The sequence below is a fragment of the Notamacropus eugenii genome, chromosome 2, assembly GCF_028372415.1.
Source record: "Notamacropus eugenii isolate mMacEug1 chromosome 2, mMacEug1.pri_v2, whole genome shotgun sequence".
In the NCBI taxonomy this organism is placed as follows: domain Eukaryota; kingdom Metazoa; phylum Chordata; class Mammalia; order Diprotodontia; family Macropodidae; genus Notamacropus; species Notamacropus eugenii.
In genome coordinates, this window is record NC_092873.1 from 265,438,441 (window position 1) to 265,444,440 (window position 6,000).

Here is a 6,000-nt window from a genome sequence, read left to right on the forward strand (position 1 = left end):
AAAGATAAGATTACAGACAGATTTTGTTCAGTTTGATTGAAATGAAGGCATTTGTTCTGCACAAAAGTTGAAGAAATGACATCATTTGCTATTTATGCAGGATTCATTTTTAAAATCTGGAAACATTTTACTTAGATCACTCTTATTCTAATTTTATATTTTCCCTTTGTGAGTTTTATTGTTAGGAACATTGAGATGGTGTAGTAGAAAGAGTATAAATGGCATCAGATCATTGGATCATAGATCTTGAGGTGGAAGAGACCTTAGACACCACCTAGTCCCACCCACCCCTTCATTTTATAGATGAGAAAATTGAGGTCCAGGGAAGACGACTTGCCCACAGTCAGCAAATTATCACCAAAGTGGTGAATTATCAAAGTTATGTATGATCAAATAAGGAAGTAGATCTATCATATATTGAGGGCAATGGAATACATATAGATAGCCCAATTGTGGTGTTGATATCTATCAGATATTAAAAACCGCAGAGAAAGAGTATTGAGTAGTTCCTCTACAAAGGGCTAGTGAAGAGGTCATAGGTTGCCCAAACCTGGGGAAGAGGATGGGCAAGAATTACACACGATGAGAAGACATATGAGCAGTGACTGGAACCAGTAAAAACTAGTACTTATATTGATGGGATCTATCTAACAACTGCAGTTTCAAAAAGAAAGTATACAACTACTACTACTACTACTACTACTACTACTACTACTACTACTACTACTACTACCACTGCTACTACTACTACTACTGCTACTACTACTACTACTACTACTCATAATAATAGTAATAAATAATGACAACACTTACATAATGTGTACTATGTGCCAAGAACTGTGCTAAATGCTTTATAAACATTATCTTGTTTGACTCTTACAACAACCGTGGGAGTTAGATGCTTTTATTATCCTATTTTACAGTTGGGGAAACTGAGGCAAAGAGAGGTTAAATGACTTACCCAAGCTTACATCTCTAATAAATGTCTGAGTCTGAATTGGAACTTAGATCTTTCTGAATCCAGGACTAGTGCTTTATTCACTACACCACCTAGCTGCTAACTATCATCTTGATTAAGGGTGTCAGGAGATAATTCCAGTTCTGTCACCAATGTGTATGACCTTGGATAAGTCCCTTGACATCTCTAAATGTCATTCTATTTTAAATGAAATTAGAACATAAAATTCAATCTATCACAACATTAATAATACTAAAATGACTTAGCACTAATATTTCAAGATAGTTGGGGAGGTTCATTCTCCAGAGATATAAGCAAGAAGGTAGATAATGTCTTTTTAAAAATGCTTTCATTGAAATCGTATAAGAATGTGAAGGAATGGACTTTATGACCCCAAAGACTCCTTTCTGACCTGAGTGCCTAAAGCTGTATCTATGCAATGTTATAAACCCAGAAGATCATAACATTAATTCATTTAGCCATTCCTTTTTGAATACTGATTAGGTGTCACTTTATAGACCAAACATCTGGAAAGCCTTTACTACATTTTTCATTGTTCAACCAGATGTTTGTTGTCATTTATATGCTGCCTCAATGTTCTTCAATTCATCCCTTATTTAAAACCACAACCTCCAATTCAGGGTAGCAGAATTCCTGATTCTGGCAAAGGTTTGATGTCACCAAAATAGTACCATGATGTATTAGTGACCTGGAATCACAGTTCCAAAGATGAAAGGGACCTCTGAGGTCCAGACTCATGTAGCCTGTTGCTTTTACATATGAGACCTCGGATATTAAGTAACTTACCCAAAGTCTCACATCAGTCATGGCATATGAACCCAGATCCTATCACTCCAGAGCTAGGTCTCTTCCCCCTGTGCCATGGGAGCCAAGCACTGAACTAGAGGAAGAGGAATCCAATGTCTACAAAACTGGTCAAAAATCCCAGTTCTTCCACTAACTCAGAGCAGTACCTTTACACAATAGAATTAAAAGTATTTCATTGCGAATATATAATCTGTAAAATGGAATTATACTTCATGGTAGCAGGAAGGTAGCATGTGGGGGTGAGGGGGAAGGAGATATGTAAATTAAAAAGACCATAAAACATTCAGTAAAGGTATTAGAGTTATTGAATTGTAAAGTATCTATTTCCATTGGTCTCATAATAAGTTAGTTCTCTCAACTCTAAAATAATTCATATTGTTAGTCTATGTTTATATTTTGTAAATCAAATTTCAAAGTATTCTGTGGCAAGATATTAAACAATGATAAAAACAATTTCTAAATTAAGAGGAAAATTTCCCCCATTTTAGAAGGACTTCAATAGTTAATGTGGGCAAAAACAACTTGGCTAAGATGTGTTTATTTACCCCTGCACAAAGTCATTTGAAGATACCTAAAAAAAAATTAGTTCCACGATTTGCTGCATTCATGCACACACTAACATTTCCCCTAATCTTTTTGAGAAATGACTACCTCTATTTGCCAAGTAATTCTAAAGGAGTAAGTACATTTTCACAGAATTTTAATAGGTTGATCATTCAGGAAAAATATATATATTGAAAACTTTTTTCATCAATTAAACATGTTCCAAGTTAATAGAAATGTGATCTCGCCTAAGTTTTGTAAAAGTTTCAATGAAATTTCAGATTGTCAAGATGCAGCAAAAATTTCTAACTGCATCATAATGGTCCCTCTCCTCCTTAAATAAACTTCAGCAACTGAAATTTGTCAGAAATATTAGCTTTGGCATCTTCAAGAATGCACAAAATTCTCAGGCAGGTATAAGAAAAGAAAGAAGGAAGGAAGAAAATCATTCAAAAGTCTCTCAAGTAACATGCCAGCTCATAAAAGCAGGCTTACAAATAAACCTTTAAAATAAATATTTAATAACCCTGGCTCTTGTGATATGGTAGAAAAGTTTAAGTCCAAAGATATAACAATTGCTTACATAGGGCTAAGTATACACAGCAAAGACCACCTGTTTACACAACTTTCTGTTCTATTCTTTTCTTTTAAATATAATAAATTCTCAGTAAAATGACAGAACAAAGAAAATGTGGATTAAAATTTTTTACCTACCTGATCTTTTTAAAAACTCTCTAATGAGAAATGATGCTCCAATTCCAACCCACAAAGAATGAGAGAACTCGAATCCTTTTGAAAAGCCAACTCAAAGACTTCTTCAGTGTTCAGAATGCACTCTGCTGTGGGTGGAATTTCTCTCACTGACTTTTAGGCAGCAGCTCCCTCCTTTATATACCCTCTTTTCTGTCAGTCAGTCACACGAGGAAGCACTTTTTAATTCATTCCTTTGAAAGAATGACATAATTTCTCCTTCTGATCTGACAATTTGCTCTGGGGTACCTGGAAGGAGATTCCAAATCCAGCCCCTTCAGGGCTCTGTACCAGCCCCCCCCCCCCCCCTCCTTTTTCCACCAGAGGCAATCCCAGATTGCTGACGAAGGAGGAGCCAGACAAAAGAAAGGGAAAGTCAGTGACTTAGTTTTCCTGTCTTCTCTCAGGAAACAAAATGCTATAAATAAAACTACTAGGATTGCAGGATTGTCTGGAAGTCTCCTCTTTTACTTAGGAATGCACTGCTTAAAGCAATAGGCATTTAGGCTAAGATCTGTGAATATTTTTCAAATTAAAAGGTGAGAGAGTATTTCAAACTCTAGTTGAAGGTTAAACAAGATTTTCTTGAATGTATGTACATAAATACTGACAAATTATATATTTGGAAAATTGATATTTTTCTTGTATACATGTATGTACCCTAAAGGGGGGGAGATACTGCAGGACAGTTTTTATTTCCGAAAGATATTTTATCTCAGTAAGAAGAAACACTGTAGCTTTAGCAGATGTTTGTTCTTCATCTAAAAATCCTCTTTTTTTCATTTAGTCTTGGTTTCTCCAAATGCATCCTCCTTCCTTTCCTCCTGCCTCTGACTCAATGTCCATTTTGAACAGGTTTGCATAATGGTAGGTGGCAACTGAAAGAATTAGATTTTATATGTTTTGGTGAAAGTGACAACTAAAAAATGTGTGTTCTCCATAGAGTGGATTTAAGGAAAGGGGAAAATGTGACACTCACCAGACCCTTCCACCCCATTAGCACAAATCTTGGGCTGTGATACATCATGCTGGTCTTTGTTAGCCAAGTTTTCTTTGCGTGGGCTGAGACACAGGTGTTTATCTGGACACAAGAGGAGTTGGTGGAAGGCTGCTCTGTTTGAAGAACTTCATGCAATCCCTTTACGTGCTTTGCTGAGAAGGGACAAATGATTCCTGAACAGACTTCTTCAAATCCCATTGTTTCTTTGGCAGTGGGACCAAAATGAATAAACCTGGCACTGATTAGTGGGGTCTATGGAGAGCTAGAAGCCAGACAGGAGCAGCAGTGGCAGCCACTACTGCCACAACCTATCCAATTTCCATGTCTCCAGCAGGCGATGGAAAGGGTGGAGGCTGAAAGAGTGTGGAATGTCCTGCTCCAGGGGGAGGTCTGTACATTTAAGGAAGCTGAAGAGGAAGAAACAGGGAGAAAAAGGGTGAAGGAAATGAAAAAGAGAAAAAACCATGACTATAAGATTGGTGGTGATTCTGTTCTCTACAGATGTCTTACCATCATTTTAATGAGTTATTCTTTCCTTTTGACAAAATCAGTAGTTCTACTGAACATATGAGGAAAGTGGCACAAAAAAGTAATAAAAATACCTGATCATGAGTATTTACACAGTTCTTTAAGGTTTGCCAAACACTTTACAAATATCTTAAAATTTCATTTCATCTTCACAACAACCCTAGGAAGTAGGTCCTATTATTATCCTCATTTTGCAAATGAGGAAACTGAGGCACACAGCCTGGAAGAAAAGCTCAGGTCACACCTTTAGTAAGTGTCTGAGGATGAATTTGAATTCAGGTCTTTCTGACTCCAGGTCTAGCCCTCTATCCATTGTACCACTCAGCTGCCCAGGTTAAATGGCATACTTAGAAAAGGCAGCAGAATATTGGAAAAATCGAAAGACCTGAATTCAACTACCACCTTGACTACTGCATGTGAGCCTTTGAACAAATCACTGAACCTCTTTGAGAGCCTCCTTAAGTGAGGATAATCATATTTTTACTACAAACCTCAAGGGGCAGTGTTGCATAGTAGATAGAAAGTTGATCTCAGAGTTAAAACAGTCTAGCTTCTAACATATATTGTGTAACTCCCAGCAAACTACTTGACCTCTGTAGGTCTCAGTTTCCGCATCCTGAAAATGAGAGAGTTGGGCTAAATAACCTTCAAAGTCCCTTCCAATTCAAGATCTATGATCTTATGAGAGACTTCTCTATGAAGGGCTTTGGTGGAGAAACTATCCACACCAAGGAAATAACAGGTTTGGTTTGGTTTGGTTTTTTAAAGCAATGGAGTTCATGCTGCAATTACTGAGAGGGAAAAAGTTTGGGATATAAATTCCGAAAGAGGAAAGATTGTCATCTTGGTCTTTATAGCACCAGTATCTAACATGTGGCCCTGCACATAGCCAATACTTATTAAGTATTTTTTTAAATAAATTGAATTTGAAGAACCAAGCACTGGGTTTTTAACGTATATCTGCTCCAAAATTAACATATTATCTTCAAATAGAAGCAAATAACTCACTTAATTATATCTGGACATTGACTTGCCAGTTTGTTGATCTTTATTCACAAGTTCACCTTCCTTAGTTTAAATAAAAGATGGAACTTGGCTCCCATTTCCCTACATGCAGAATTGTAAGCAGGAATTTTTGCTTTGGAGGTAAGTACCACAACTTACACTAGCTAAGCATAGATTCAGATGAAGTAGGAGGAGAATATGAAGGTATGGTGGAAGAACCCAGCCCAACCCGTTATTTGGTAACTTCCTATTTTATTTTACAATCCATGCTAAATAAGTGCTAACTTCTGCTTTTTCTGCTCTGTTGAAGGACTGCATGTGTTTTCAACTTCCTCTAAATGGAATACCCAGCTAATGTAGCACTCCTGGGTAAAACTCCATTTGTCAT

At 36.8% G+C, this 6,000-nt stretch overlaps 1 protein-coding gene across 1 annotated transcript in view; it reads right to left on the reverse strand.

The window, feature by feature from the left end:
* The window catches only part of THBS2 (thrombospondin 2), a 48,654-nt gene extending 45,145 nt beyond the window's left edge, over nucleotides 1-3,509 (reverse strand). The window contains exon 1 of the mRNA XM_072643934.1: nucleotides 3,044-3,509. The gene's annotated coding sequence lies outside the window, so the exon portion shown is untranslated. The remainder of the gene's footprint in view (nucleotides 1-3,043) is intronic.
* Between the last annotated feature and the right edge of the window lie 2,491 nt (nucleotides 3,510-6,000).